At 40.5% G+C, this 16,731-nt stretch overlaps 1 long non-coding RNA gene across 1 annotated transcript; it reads right to left on the bottom strand.

Moving 5' to 3' along the window:
• Positions 1-593: 593 nt before the first annotated feature.
• LOC122465295 lies at positions 594-2,420 on the bottom strand. The gene is made up of 2 exons (XR_006290028.1): positions 2,270-2,420; positions 594-1,726 (listed from the first exon to the last, which is right to left on the bottom strand). It is a non-coding gene; the product is annotated as an uncharacterized LOC122465295 (long non-coding RNA).
• Between the last annotated feature and the right edge of the window lie 14,311 nt (positions 2,421-16,731).

Below are 16,731 nucleotides of genomic sequence, written 5' to 3'. Positions count from 1 at the left end.
GAAACTAGAGCTATTCCTGAAATTTTATAAAACCTTGCAGTGATATTTAGCTCTCTTCCACTCTTGCTCATTCTTTTGGCTTCTCTTGGAGACCCTTTAACAAACTCTTTCCAATGAATAAATGAAGAGAACATCAGGGGAAATAGAAGAGAAAAAAAGGAAAGCAATGATAAAGCAGTCTCCCATGGTGCTGTCTGTTATAGCCAGGCTAGAGTAGGGGGGAGGGATAGCTCAGTGGTTTGAGCATTGGCCTGCTAAAGCCAGGGTTGTGAGTTCAATCCTTGAGGAGGCTGTTTAGGGATCTGGGGCAAAAATTAGCTTTGAGCAGGGGGTTGGACTAGATGACCTCCTGAGGTCCCTTCCAACCCCAATATTCTATGATTCTAGATGATCACAATGGTATCTTCTGGCCTTGGAATCTATAAACTGGTGGTAGCACAAGCAGGTAGTTTAACCTGTTTTGCTGATGCATGAACACATCACTGCAAAAAAAGTGCTTCTAGACGTGGCCCATATATGCAGTATGCTGTAATCCACAAACACCCCTGTACATGCTACCAAAACACAGATGCTGGAGTGGAAGAAAAAAGCAATAACTCTTCTCATGTTTTATTTCAAAAGTAGGGCATGTATATTACTAGAAGATGGATGGGATGTGCATAGTAGTATAAAAAACCCATTTCACTGCTGTGTAGTAACAGTCCATAGTGATGGGCTATAATGGCAGAAGTTGTAAGTTCACACTGGTAATGGGTTCTAACCTACAGGTGAAAGCCTCAGATGATCAAATTCAGCCCAGGCCCCTAATTAAGAAAGCCTCCCTGTTCTATTGAAATTAAAGACTCTAGTCACCAGTGCTAGTTACTTTAGCAATGAGACAGATGTCAAATGGCGTTGAAGTGGAACTGTATTAAACCCTGTGCATGACTCTGTCCATCTAGCTGAGTTGCTTCCAGCCTAACTCCCTGTTCTGGTGGTGTCCTATCCGTAAGTCTCTCCAGCAAACATGAGCCTTCTGACTCCAGTGCCATTGATCATGATATTGCCTCCCTATTTTATAAACATTTTAACATTAAAAATAAATAATTGACACTCAAAGCTCCCCTACAGGTTGCTAGCACATAGCAAGTGGGAGTCTCAGTCTTTACCAGAGAATCAGCTTTGAGAGAGTGATCTTGTCAACAGGAGACCACGCTGGAAGTGACCTACCTCTGTCGGAGTCTGGCAAACTCTCTCTGTGAAATCTCTCTCTCCCTGTAGAGTTGGCCTTCAGATGGTTCTCGGTCTCTCCAGTCTGCAAGGATCTCTGCAGGCTTTTGCTGGGTGTTGTCTCTACTGGGTCATAAGTGTCTCTGGTTGCTCTGGATGAGTCTCCAGTGAAAAACCTCTGTCACACCATAGTTTTGTTCAGCTTCAGGGAGCAATAGGTCCCCAGGGCTCCTAGGACTGCTGGGAGACTTGAGGCAGTGTTGAGCTTCATAGTAGTGCAGATCTCTCTGCTTTGCTCCCCAATAAAATAAGAGTTTTACTTTCTTGCAGTTCTCACCCTCCTGCATGGCCAGGTCTGTGTACAGCTCACAGTCCTTCCTCTGGGTCTATATCACTGGGCTAGATTTGAGTCTACAAAATCCAGAGCTCAGGGTGGGGGGTTCAGACTGAGGTCCATGGCTCAGAACTGTTGAGCATCAGAGAATTCAAAGCTCAGATGCTGCCCCCATGTTCCATTCTGAAAAAGAAGGATGCTGAATGCAGGTTTAATTGAAAAGTGAACTTCTCCATCCATGTGGCTAAGCTGCTTCCAGCCTAACTCCTCACATCCCTTGTTCCACTGGTGACCCATTAACAACAGTCCCTCTAGACATAGGCACCAACTCCATGGGTGCCCTGGGCTGGAGTATGCACAGAAAAAAATTAGTGGGTGCTTAACACCCACTGACAGCCAGCTCCCCCCACCAGTGCCTCCCACCCACCAGCAGTCCCACTGATCAATTCCTCCCAGCACCTCCCATGATAAGCTGTTCCACAGCTGGGGGGGGGGGGTGCTGAGGGGAGGGGGAGGAGCAGAGACAGGACACTCAGCGGAGGGGGCAGAACTGGGAAGGAAGAAGCAGGGTGGGGCCTTGGGGGAAGGTCCTGGGGTAGAGCAGGGGTTGAGCACCCCTAGGGCAAGGAGGAAGCAGGTGCCTGTGCCTCTAGGGAACATTGGCCTGGTCACAGGGCACTCTCTCAGCTATCCAACATGCCACTCTGTCTGACTCATTTCTGTCACCTTTTCTGGGTCATAAACACACCCAGGCTGTTCTCCTTTCACCACGTGTATCTTCTACTCCTCTGCACTTCCACACACAATGTAACATAAGCCTCTTGCAATAGCAGCTTTCCACATCCTCCTTCCTCAACACTACTTACCTTCTGAGCTCCCCACCTTGCTTCCTGTTCCTCCTATTTATAGCCTCCCAATTACATCATTACTTCAACAATTGCCACCCAGGTGCTCATAATCCCCTAACAGAAAGTGCCACCAGCTGGGCCTACAGCCTTCTTCATGCTGGAGTAATGTCAGTGATCATGGTCCTGCTCTAACACTCTGTCACAGGCCCTCTGACTCCAGTTCCATTCATCATGATACAATGCCGATAGCCTCATAGGATGGTAGGTACTTACAGGGGTTAATATAAGGTGTTTTGTCCCAAATAACAATGGAAGTGGTTCAGACAGTCAACACTGACTGCTTCTGGATGTAGTATAACTTTCCAGATTAACCCTTTGAAAGCCTTTCACAACCTCTGACACCTTCAAACTGAGCAACATATGCTGGAGTTCTTCTGTAACCAGTACTAGTACGTGACAGATAAAGAGGAACTGACCACAAAACTAAAAGTTACTGGTTCCTTAGATGCAAATGATCAGAACTTGATTACATTTGTTATGTGCAAACAGAATAGAGTCCAAACCAGTAATATATATTCTTGGTGCTTTAAACGGGCCAATTTCACAAAGCTGAAAACAGCTATGAGCCAGATCAGCCAGTAGAAAGAATTTAAACAAAAACATGTGAATAATAATCAGGAATTGTTCAAGAACATTATATTAGATCCCTTGAAAGCCACAACTGAGAGAGAAGGCTACTCTGATCTAAAAAACAAACAAACAGCTTTGAGGGAAAGTGAAAGTAGCAATAAAAATAATTTTAAAATATTGGGTCGGGGAAAGGGAAGTTGATAGCAATGAATATAAATTAGAAGCAAAACACTGTAGAAAATTGATAAAGAAAGCAAAAGGACATAAGGAGAGCAGAGTGGCCAGCAAAGTTAAAGATAATAAGAAGGAGATTTTGAGTACACAAGGAACACTAAAAATTGTATTGGTCAATTACTAGACAGAAATGGTAAAATGATCCATAGTGCAGAAAAGGCAGAGGTGTCCAATAAATATTTCTGTTCTTTATTTGGGAAAAAGCCAGAGGATATATTCATATTATATGATAATTAAATACTTTACATTCTAACAGTGACTGAGAAAAATATTAAACAGAAAGCACTGAAGTTAGACATTTTTAAATTAGCAGGTTCAGGTAACTTGTATCTAAGAGCTGGCCAAGGTGCTTTCAGACAGATAATGTTGATTTTCAATAATTCTTGCAACACTGGGGAAGTTCCAGAGGACTGGAAAGAAGCTAATGTTATGCCAATATTTTAAAAGGGTAAACGGGATAACCTGGGTAATTATAGGCCTGTCAGCCTGACATCAATCCTAGGAAAAATAATGAAACTGCTGATACAGGACTCAAATGGTACATCTACATAGCAACTCCAGCCACTTTGGCAGCAAGTCTCAGAGCTTGGGTCAACTGACTCAGGCTCATAGGGCCCATGGTATGGGGCTAAAAATAGCCATGTAGATATTCGGGCTGGACCCTGGGCTCTGAAATACAGCAAGCCCATGCCTGAACATCTACATGGTTATTTCTAGTCCTCTACCATGAGCCCAAGTCAGTTGTTCTGGACTCATACTTGCTGATGTGGGCTTTTATATTTGCTGCGTAGATGTATCCAAAGAGGGCAATATAATGCCAATCAACATGGGTCAGCTGGAAAACAGATCTTGTCAAACTAACTTGATATCATTTTTGATGATGTTAGAAATTTGGTGGATAAAGGAAATTAATTATTATTATTACTGTTACATCCTTCTTATGCCAATGTTGGCACAGAAGGTGGAAACCAGTCTCCTCCATCCCTCTCTGTCATTACCTACTGCTTCAATCTGCTCTGTGGTATTGAGATCAACTGTTCCCGTCCTACCTACCTGCAAAGGGTCCTTCCTAAAGTCTCTCTTCGATGCCCTCTGTCTTCACACCAGTTGGTTTCCACTTGACAGCTTCATGTGGGTGTCTGTGTGTTGGCACCCAGAGTACACACCTCAAATATGTCCAACGCTTGGTTCTGATACTAGTGGAAACAAGCTGATAGTCGGATCTCTTTGCTGGGTATAAAGTCTCTCCATCCAATGCTCAGAATCTTTCATAGACACTTATTTTCAAAGGCATCTAGTTTTTAGCTAACATTTTAATAGCTCTTCAGCTCTCACAGATGTATGTTAGCACTGAGATTACATTTGAGTTGTTTTGGTAATGTATATCTTTGATTTCCATATATTGTTGAGTTTAGTGCATGCTATGGCTATGTACATCGATGCAAAGTGTGCTTAAGGGTGAACAACCAGACACCAGAGTGGTTCATTGTGGACACTGGCATGAAACAGGGCTGCATTCTATTTCTGCTGTTGTCAGGCATTACCATAGACCGGATAATGAAGAAGCATATAAACAACACAAACACTGTTATAGCATGGGTAGATGGCAAATTCCTAGAGGACCTAGAGTTTGCTGATCATAGAATCATAGAATATCAGGGTTGGAAGGGACCTCAGGAGGTCATCTAGTCCAACCCCCTGCTCAAAGCAGGACCAATCCCCAATTAAATCATCCCAGCCAGGGCTTTGTCAAGCCTGACCTTAAAAACTTCTAAGGAAGGAGATTCTACCACCTCCCTAGGTAACGCATTCCAGTGTTTCACCACCCTCCTAGTGAAAAAGTTTTTCCTAATATCCAACCTAAACCTCCCCCACTGCAACCTGATGATGTCACACTATTGAGCAAGACCCCCAGAAAGCTACAAACGAAGATGAACAGCTCGGCAAAATAGCAAGCCAATCAGGACTCAAAATCAGTTACACCAAAATAAACATCCTTGAAACCCAGACATAAAGCAATAACATTATGTTAGACCCGTGTTTCTCAAACTTTTGTATTGGTGATCCCTTTCACACAGCAAACCTCTGAGTGCGACACCCCCCTCCCCCATAAATTAAAAACACTTTTTTTTAATTTAACACTATTAGAAATGCTGGAGGAAAAGTGGGGTTTGGGGGTGAAGACTGACAGGTCATGACCCCCCATGTAATAACCTTGTGACCCACTGAGGGGTCCCAACCCCCAGTTTGAGAACCCCTGTGTTAGACGGTAAAAACATCAAGAAAATTGATGTGGGCAGCACCATACCCAGCCAACAGACACTTCAAGAGAGAAGTGACATCAAGGACAAAGGTAATAGTGTTGATATATACTTAGGCTTTATTTACATATATCACATGACATTTTGATCAAGAAACTAAATGATAAAAAGTCAACATGGTGCACATTAATTGGCTAAAAACTGGGTAACTGTAACTTGGGAATTGTTCAATGAGCAGATGTGTTTCTAGTGGGGTCGTGTAGGGATATTGGGGAAGAGCCAACACAGCTTTTTGTAAAGGGAAATCATGCCTCACTAATCTATTAGAAGTCCTTGAGAGGGTCAACAAATATGTGGATACAGTGTACTTAGTCTTTCAGAAATCCTTTGACAAGGTTTCATACCAATGTCTCCTAAGCAAAGTAAGCAGTCACGGGATAAGAGGGAAGGTCTTCTCGTGAATCAGCACCTGGTTAAAAGATAGGAATAAATGGTCAGTTTTCACAGTGGAGAGAAGTAAATAGCAGGGTCCCCAAGAATCTGTACTGGAACTAGTGCTGTTCAATGCATTCATAAATGATCTGGAAAAAGGAGTAAAAAGTGCGGTGGCACAGTTTGCAGATTAAACTAAATTACTTAAAATAGTTAGTTCCAAGGCAGATCGAGCAGAGTTACAAAGGGATCTCACAAAACTGGGTGACTGGGCAACAAAATGGCAGATGAAATTCAATGTTGATAAATGCAAAGTAATGCACATTGGAAAACATAATCCCAACTGTACATACAAAATTATGGGGTCTCAATTAGCTATTACACTGAAGAAAGAGATCTTGGATTCATTGTGAACAGTTCTCTGAAAACATCTGTTCAATGTGCAGCAGCAGTCACAAAGATAACAGAATGTTACAAGCAATTAGGAAAGGGATAGATAATAAGACAGTAAATATCATAATGGCACTATAAAAATCCCTGGTATGCCCTTGAATACTGCATGAAGTTCTGGTTGCCTCATCTCAAAAAAGATATATTATAATTGGAAAAGGTACAAAGGAAAGGCAACAAAAATGATTAGGGGTATGGAATAGCTTTCATATGAGGAGAGGTTAAAAAGATTGGGACTGTTCATATTGAAAAAGAGGCAACTGAGGGGAGATATGATAGAGGTCTGTAAAATCATGAATGGTGTGGAGAAAATGAATAAAGTGTTATTTACCCTTTCACAAACCATGGGTTGTCAAATGAAGTTAATAGGCGGCGGATTTAAAACAAACAAAAGAAAGTGCTTCTTCGCACAACACACAGTCAACCTGTGCAACTCATTGCTAGGGGATGTTGCGAAGGCCAAAATTATAACTGGATTAAAAAAAGAATTAGGTAAATTCATGGAGGACTGCTCCATCAATGGCTATTAGTTTCAAGATGGTCAAGAATGCAACCTCATGCTTTTTGTGTCCCTAAACATCTAACTGCCAGATGCTAGGTCTTGACAACAGGGAATGGATAACTTGATAATTGCCCTGTTCTGTTAATTCCTTCTGAATTATCTGGTATTGGCCACTATCAGAAGACAGCATACTGGGCTAAAGGGACCATTGGTTTGACCCAGTTATGGACATTCGTATGTTCTTGTGTTCTTAGAATTGCCTTTTGCCTTGGCCCTTTGCTATTTAACATTTTTATCAACGATCTGGAAGAAAATGTAAAATTGTTTCTGATACAGTTTGCAGATGACACAGTTTGGGGGAATGGTAATTAATGAAGGGGATAGGTCACTGACACAGAGTAATCTGGATCACTTAGTAAATTAGGTGCCAGCAAACATTGTGTTTTTTAATATGGCCAAATGCATGTCTACTTACAAACAAAGAACGCAGGCCCTACTAACAGTTTGGGGGACTCTATCCTGGAAAGCAGTGACTCTGAAAAAGACATGGGAGTCACGGTAGGTAGTCAGCTGAACATGAGCTCTGAGTGTGATGCTGTAGCTAAAGGGTTAATGGGATCCTGGGATGCATAAACAGGGGAATACTGAGAAGCAGCAGAGAGGTTATGTTACTTCTGCACTTAGCACTAGTACAACTGCTACTGGAATACAGTGTTCACACTTGGTGATCATGTGATACATTGGGCTTCACCCAGGCCAGTAAGGGTTTCAGTCATCACCTGCTTTGCAACTCTGGGTACTCAGAATGCTATGCTGCTATAGTTCACAGTCCTGACAGCAACAGCCAGCTGCAAGCCTGGAGCTCTCATCCAGGCTTCCACCTCCCAGTGTCTCCTTGTAGAGGGATCTCAACAACCCTTCCACCCCTGAGTTTTCCCCAGAAATGTGTTCGTGCAGTGTTCAGCCCCTCTTACTATAGAACTCACAAAACCTTATCAAGTTTGCTGCCCCTTTAAAGAGTCATACCCAGCACCCTATTAACTTAACTGGGGCTAACACACCCTTCCCTTCAATCACAGGACTGCGTTGGTTTATAGTAAAACAAGTTTATTATCATAAGGACACAGTTTAAGTGATACCAAGTCGAAGCAATAGGGATAGAAACGGTTACAAACAAACAAAAGTAAAAACACATTTCTAGAAGTAAAGTTTAACTTAAACTAGAGTCTTTTGTTCAAGCAGGTTTCTCACCTATATTAGGTTTCCAGAGACTTTCAACCCCTTTGGTTGAAAGGTTCCACTCTTCTCCCATGTACAAGAGCTATGGCCTCTCATATCTGCCCAGTAAAGGATGCCAAAATGGCGGTCTGTCCTTGCTGGTATCTTCCAAAGTTCTATGATCTTGCTTCTGAAGGCAGAAAGGTTTCCTGGAGCTGCAGCTTCCATGGCCTGTCGAGATTGTTAAGAAGTCACTCCCGTTCTGGTTTACTTGATGGCTTTGTCTACTTTGCATTTAAATGTAGTTTAATTGTCTCTCCTTGCTCAATTTACATTGGAGCCACATGGAACCACATTTCTTTGTCTAGGACAGAGTGACTTAAGCACCTTTGAAGAACATATTTCCAGCACATATTTATTATTCTTTCTTTAACGTACATACATACACCACACAATAATATTAAAGACCAGCATGTTACCAGTTTGCATATGATACCTTATATGACACCTTTTAGATACAGATTATGACAATATTTGAGTTGGGTTGCACTGAGCTGATCAAGCCATCTAAGATATCAGGGAGCCTCTTGTCTTCTGGAGTTGTGGTATTCTCAGGGTCACAGACAACAATACAAGAAAGCTGATAAATTGCAGAGAGTGCAGAGAAAAGCCACAGAATGATTAAAGCACTGGAAAACATTGTATAGTGGAGACTCAAGGAGCTCCATCTACTTAGTTTAACAAAGAGAAGGTTAAGGGGTGACTTGATCACAGTTTTATAAGTGATCAGTGACCGACACAGAGGAACATAAAATTGATAACAGAGGTTCTTCAGTCTAGTAGACAAAGGTATAACATGATCCAATGGCTGGACGCTGAAGCTAGAAATATGTTGACTAGAAATAAGGCACAAATTGTTAACGGTGTAGGTAATTAACCACTGGAACAATTTATCAAGCGTTGTGATGAATTTTCTATTGCTGGAAATTTTACAATCAAGATTGGATTTTTTCTCTAGAAGATATGTTCCAGCTCAAACAGAAATCAATATAGTAAAGTCCTATGGTCTGTGTTATACATGAGATCAGCCCAATTAAATTATCACAATGGCCCTTTCTGGCATTAAAAATCTATGAATGAAAACTAAATTAATTTAAATGTTAAAAATAAAGAAAATAAAAATATTAGCATTCAGATTTCAGTCACGGATATATTTCATATATTCAGCTGTTATGGTTCAGCATGGTATTGTTTGTGCATTATAAGAGTGTATAGTTTTAGCTATGTGCAGGGAATCCTACCTAAAGATCCCTCAGTGTCACCATGAAATTGAGCATGCAAATTCTAAAAGGGAATTTTTTAGAAGTTTACCTAACTCTGAGTCCTTTGGAAATTAGCCTCAAGCTCCAAGACAGTGATACAGATGAAAGGAATTAATGCTGGAAGAACCTGTGCTACCTAGGGAAGGACAGCCGGTTGCACAATCCCTGAGGAAAATAGCATAAGAGAATCTATTACCAAAGTGCAAAACCAATGAACAAACTTCCCTGAAAGGAGATAATTGGTATGAACAGACTGGAAGAAGGTGAAAGGGTAGACTGAGAGGCTATTTGAGTCTGTTCAAGCTACTATGTATATTTTACAGTTAGATAAGATCCATTAAATCGTTATTTATAATTAGTAGTAGCGTTTCATAGTTTGTCCTGAATATTAAAAAAATGGAACAAGCATAAAAGGTATTTCCCTTCTGAATTTTGTGCACAAATTTGTTGTGTTCACTTATGCAGTTTTGTTACTAATAAAACAATATTTTTTCATTCCCCATTACCTTGCGACTGATTACTAATAACTATAAAAAGTATGGCCATCTTATTGGTGAGCTGATGTTGATAATGTGTAACTATTACATCTAATATAGAATAAGCAGAGAGTACCTTTTGCTTTTTGTAATTTTACACAGACAAACTAAGAGTTTGGAGCAACATTAAAAATAAAGCCTTTTTGAGAGAAAGTTTTGTCATGTAAGGCCAGTTGCAGCTAATAGGGGGCTGACAGTGATATGGAAATACGTAGTGAAAGCACTTTTTAGCAGCTGTGAATGGTGCCATATGCTGATGGCAGAGTTAGTAGAGAGAGGAGAAGTACAAGCAGCTAATAGTCCATTGCGTTGACAGATTTATTTTATGTTTATTTTATTTTTATTAATAAAGGTCACTGACCACGCCTCAGATGAGACGATGATTCTGTTATTTGACAAGGTAGTTTGATCTGTCCATGCTGATACTGTCCAAGATTCATTAACATGGATCTATTAACATAGATGTGGTGCCCAAACTATCATATAAGCAGTGATCCATCAGTGGCTCATAGCAGAGCAAAACTCCAGTGTTTCAGTACATGGTACAACAATATCCACTTCTAAAATTGCTATTACATCACTGGGGCTAGGACCCAGAGACCAAGATCACTAATTCTTGGGGGGAAAAGTCGGTTTCTTCCTCCTTAGTAGGAATTATATCTTTTTTGCTTTGTTTTGTTTTGTCTTATAGAATAGTAATGTAATGTACTTCGTATATCCATGCTAAATAAATATGTGAAGACTATCTCCTGACACTTGAGCAAATAGCCTTTTTCTTTACAATTTCTATGCAACATCAAAAAAAAGCCGTTTGGTGAAATGTTGGACCTGCTTCTCTCTACCTCATTTAACTGGCTGCAGTACATAAATTACTTTGTATATTGTTTCTTTTTTATGCTCTGTAGTCAGCTGTAAATCTTGAACGGAGTTATTCAATAACACACTTTTTATTGTTCAAGTGAAGAATGGAGCCTGAGGCTTGATTCTCACTCCAGATATGGTACGCAAGTATATATCGTCACATGCTTTGCCAGATCCTCTACTACATGTGTATACACATGCATAGTAGCTGATTTGACAAGAAATGCACCCATTCACCAGAGGATAAAATACAGGCCCCTTGTTTTAAAACTGCTGTTTGTCTCCATGGCTTTGAATCACCTGTTTCTCTTGTAAACTGTGGATCAACAACTTTTTTTCACAGTCTTCATCCTTGTGGGTAATTAGCATATTAGGAATATATGGCAAATTATTTTTAAAAAAGTCAAATCTGATGTGGTCTATAAACAATGATGATCCTGTATTAAAAATTAGGCTCTTGTGGACAGGTGGGCAGTGTTTACTAGCACATTTTGGCCTAGATTTATTTATTCATTTTTGCTGGAATGAACTGCCCTTTTCAATATGCAAGTTTTCAACACCTCCTGCAGCACAGTGTATGCTCTTAATCATTGCTTGAGATTTCTGATAGGATCAATGCCACACCTTGTAAGTCGGCAAAAAAAGAAGGTATTTATTTTGCCACTTTAAAAGTTATCATCCTTCCTGTTCTTGGTTTGTGTTTGCTTGCTGAATATTCCAAAGGGATAAAGAGCAGGTTGACCTTGAAAAGAGAATCTGCAAAACTGTCTTCTCATCATTCATAAGATTTGTGACCTTATCCAAAACCCATTGATGTCATTTAAAAGGGGCTCCCATTGACTTCAGTGGTCTTCTGGATCATGTCCTTAGAGAGTCCCCGTACCCAAATATGAAAGCAGATGCAAAATAAACTTCTCAAGCTTAAGACAACTGAAAATGTTCAATGGACAAGAAACTCCTCTACCTCCCTTCCCCCAAATAAAATCTTTGATTTTCTGTTGATAAAGCAGCAATACACCTTTTTGCCTAATATTTTAAAATCCAAAATACTATAAGAAATTCCAGTTTCTACATGCATGGTGCTTTCAGTCTGCAGTGATAGAAAATTCATGAATAAGGTCCTCCTCCCTTAAGGAAAAGGAAAGGTGTATACTTCCCCAAGGCAAAGTAGGAAAATATAAATTTCCTCACACCCCTGGATGGGAATGAACTCTGAGATTGGGTTGTGGGAGGGAAACATGTCCCAGGGAAATTCCTCTCAATAGCACACTTTTAAAGAGCTGTTATGCAGGGAAAACTTTGCACCTTCTTTGAGGAAAAGTTCTATTGGGATACAGCTACCAAAGAAGAAGTCTCCACATGGAGACTATAAGTAGTGGAACAAAGAATTGCAGAGCCTGATCTAGACAGGGAAACTGCAGATGGGAATCTCTCCGCAGGTTAGTTTCCAGACAGAGTAGATCCATGGGATAATGTCCCAAAGATATAAAGCTACTTGGAAGCTACCCTAGAAATAGTTTTATAACAGATACCATCCCCAAATTAATTTACTTAGTAGAAGGGGGGACATGAGTTATATTTTTAAAGCGAGTTATCTTCAGAATTATTAGGAGACCATGATAATCTAAATATTTTCTCACTGGGCATATAATTTATCAGTTATTTGGCATTATTGTTTCCAGATATCATGGCCTGGCATAATGCAACACTGAAAAACAATGTCTATGTTATATTGGATGACAAAATATAATAACACACTATTACCTAACACTAAGAGAGCTCCCTTCTTACAAGAATCTCCAAGGACTTTACAAAGGTGGGCTAAGTATTGATATCCCAATTTGTGTGGACAGGGAGACTGAAGCCAAGACAAATTAAGTGACTTGTCCAATGACACACAGTAAATAGGAGTACAGTCAGAACTATAACTCAGGGCTTTTGGTCCCCAGTCTCCTGCCTGTCTCACTAATAAATAAATAAAGCAGAAGTTAGGAATTGTAAAAAATTGATAAGGGAAGCCAACGGACACAAGGAGAAATCTATGGCCAGCAGAGATAAGCACACTAAGGAGTTTTTAAAAATATATTTGCAATAAAAAGAATTCTGACAGTGGTATTAGATAGAAATGGTAGAATTATCAAGAATGATGCAGAAAAGGCAGAAATGTTCAATAAATATTTCTGTTCTGTATTTGGGGAAGAAACAGATTATATAGTCTCAACATATGGTGATGAGATCACTCTTTCCATCCCAGTAGTATTTTTGGATGATGTTAAACAGCAGCCACTAAGGTTAGACATTTTAAAATCAACAGGTAACTAGCATCCAAGAGTTTTAAAAGAGTTGGCTGAGAAGCTTGCTGAACAGTTAATGTTGATTTTCAATAAGTGTAGGAATACTGGAGAAATTCCAGAAGACTGGAAGAAAGCTAATGTTATATCAATTTTTGAAAAGGGTAAATGGGATAACCCGGGTGATTATAGGCCTGTCAGCCTGACATCAATCCTGGACAAGATAATATAGCAGCTGCTACGGAACTTGATTTTTAAAGGAATAAAGGAAGGCAATGTAATCAATGCAAATCAACCTATGTTTATAGAACATACATCCTATCAAACTAACTTGATATTTTTTATAAGATTATATGTTTGGCTGATAAAGATAATAGTGTTAATATAATATACTTAGACTTCTGTCAGGCATATGACTTAGTACAGCAGAACACTTTGATTAAAAAACTAGAACGATACAACTGGAACACACTAAATGTATTCAAAATCTGGCTAACTGATAGGTCTCAAAATTAAATTGCCAATGGGGAATCATCATCAAGTGGGTGTTTTTCCAGTGGGGTTCCGCAGGGATCAGTTCTTGGCTCATTCTAGTTAACATACAAAACATAAAATTGTCACTGATAAAGTTTGCAGATGACACACAAATTGGGGGAGTGGTACATAATGAAGAGGATAGATCACTGGTTCAGAGCAGTCTGGATCTATGGTAAAATGGGCGCAAGCAAACATGTATTTTAATACAGTTAGATGTAAATGTATACATCCAGGAACAAAAAATGTAGGCCATACTTACAGTACTGGGGTGGAGGTGTGTCTAACCTGGAAAACTAACTCTGAAAAAGATTTACAAGTTATGGTGCATAAAAGAGTTAATGTGATCCTGGGATGCATAAACGAGAATCTCAAGAAGGAGTAAAAAGGGTATTTTACCTCTGTATTTAGCCCTGGTGCAACTGCTGCCAGAATACTGTGTCCAATTCTCATGCCCGCAATTCAAGAAGGATGTTGATAAAGAGGGTTCAGAGAAGACCCACAAGAATAATTAAAGGATTAGAAAGCATGCCATATAGTGATAGACTCAAAGAGTTCAATCTATTTAGCTTAACCAAGAGAAAGTTAATGCGTGACTTGATTACAGTCTATAAGTATGTACATGGGGAACAAATATTTAATAATGGGTTCTTCAATTTAGCAGAGAGAGGTATAACATGATCCAGTGGGTGGAAGTTGAAGCTAGACAAATTCCGATGAGAAATAAGATGTAAATTTTTGTCAGTGAGGTGATAACTCATTGGAACAATTTACTGAGGGCTGTGGCGGATTCTCCATCGCTGACAATTGTTACACGAAGTATGCAGAGGCATCAACTTTGAGATTTCTCTGGGGGTGCTGGACCCCCGCTCCACCCCTTCCCTCAAACCTCCACCCCTGCCCTGCCTCTTCCTGCCCCTGTTCCGCCACCTCCCCCCCAGCCCCTCCCACACGCTGCTAAACAGCTGATTGTGGCGGGTGGGAGGTGCTAAGAGGGAGGTGGAGAAGCTGATGGGCAGGGCCGCTGGTGGTGGGGGAGGCACTGGGCAGGAAGGGGGAGGAACATATTCGTGAGGCTGCTGATGGGGCTGAGCACCCACTATTTTTTTCCTGTAGGTGCTCCAGTCCCAGAGCACCCACGGATTTGGCACTTATGCAAGACTGGATGTTTTTCTAAAAGATACGCTCTAGGAATTACTTTGAGGAAGTTCTATGCCTTGTGCTATATGGGAGGTCAAACTAGATGGTCAAAATGGTCCCTTCTGGCCTTGGAAGCTATAAACACCACAGCTGTACTGCTAGAGAGGCAGCACTATCAACCCATGGTTAGAGTAGAGAAATAAGCCCCAAGAGCTGAGTTGTGCTGTAGGCTCTTCCCTTTACTTGCTCTCAAGCATTGGATAAGACTGTCACAGAGTGGCTGGCCCTTTAAAAAAAGTTGAGCCCAGCTTCACCTGTGAGAAATCAACTACCTCCCAGCTAAGACTGATTGGCTTGGGATCATGTAATTATAAAAGCCAGCAACTAGGCCAGTGTGGGTTAGAGAGCTATAACAGGCTCCTGCAGGAGACTCAGGTTGGTCTCTGTGGTATGGAGAACCAGACAGACAATCAATAAGTGGATTGGGGAAGAATTCCTGGTAATGTGGGGGGCTCTGACAAGGAAGCCCTTGGGTCAGGGGAAGGGTAGCTGTGAGATTTATGCGGAACTTTTATTTTGGGGGTTGTTACAGATTGTTGGTGTAACCAATAAATGTTGCCCTGAAGAAAGGCTCTTAATGGACCTTGAATGTGATGTTTAATCCCTCCTGGACTGGGGGGACAGACCAGCAGCTTACAAACACTCAGTCTTCTATCAGTTCCACCAAGTTTTACACAGATGTTACTCAATGGAGTAACTTTCATGTGAATAGAGATTAAAAGAATTTCTTTAGTTTAGAAAAGAAACAAATAGGAGACAGGGTAAAAAAGCATTAAAAATATAGCCCAGAGGGGAAGTAGGGTGGTAGGGTTAGTTCTCTCACTTTCATTACATAAGAATTAGGGGACATTGAGTGGATTTGAAGGATGGTAAATTAAAAACTGATTAAAGGAAATATATTTTCATTCAGAGCATAAGGAGACTATGGAACTCATTGCACAAGGTATCACTGAGGCCAAGAACTTTAAATACTTAAAGAAATTAGGCATCTGTATGGCCACCACAGCTATTCAGAATTATCAGTTTTAATGCTACAGTTTTTGAAGGAATATAAAATATCATGTTTTAGGATGTAAAACACACTCTAATTACTAGGAACTCAATTTTTTTTCTGGGGCAGAGCATCCCACATCTACCTGCTGAAAGATTTCTTACACCTTCTTCTGAAGCTTCTGGTGCTGGCCACTCTCAAACACAGCATACTGGACTAGATGGATCACAGGTCTGATCCAGTATGGTTATTTTTATGTTCCTATTATCCTCTTGAGGCAACCCCTTTAGGTCAAGGTTGATCTGTCTTGGCTTGACTTGCGATGCTGCTCCTCGCTTCTGCATCTGTTCTGTTCGTAGAGGATACCACCACTGGGCCGTGAATTCAGAACCTTCCCTGAATGGTAAATGAGCTTTCAGATAATTTTTTATTTATAATAGACCCTCTCCCCAAGGTGCCTGGGGTACCAAACAATATTAAACACATAATACAAGTTGCTATCATTAAATCTTCAGAAGAGAAGAACAAATTGACTAAGGGTCTAACAATGGAACATGGAGACATTGAGAAAACTTATACTAGTGGTGGTTCTAAATTGTGCGTGGTATTTCAGGAGAAATGAGAGGTGAACTTCACAAACTGTTGCAAATTAGTGGCTATCCTCTTTTCTCCCTTACCTCCTCCCCTAAACAAAGGAATTGATATTTACAAGGGGTTAAGCCCTGCAGTTTCCTCAGGCCTGTAGAGGATTTTGGCCCAAGGTTAGGCATATTCATTTTCAATATTTTTATTATATCTACATTTTTGGTACATTAACAGGGGATAGCTGCAGCTCAGAGCTTTTCTGGGATAACACAAGACCCAAACCACCCTGGAGG

This window comes from Chelonia mydas, chromosome 3 (assembly GCF_015237465.2).
Source record: "Chelonia mydas isolate rCheMyd1 chromosome 3, rCheMyd1.pri.v2, whole genome shotgun sequence".
NCBI lineage: Eukaryota > Metazoa > Chordata > Testudines > Cheloniidae > Chelonia > Chelonia mydas.
Note: the sequence above shows the minus strand (reverse complement) of the source record. Positions and strands in the feature narration are given on the sequence as shown.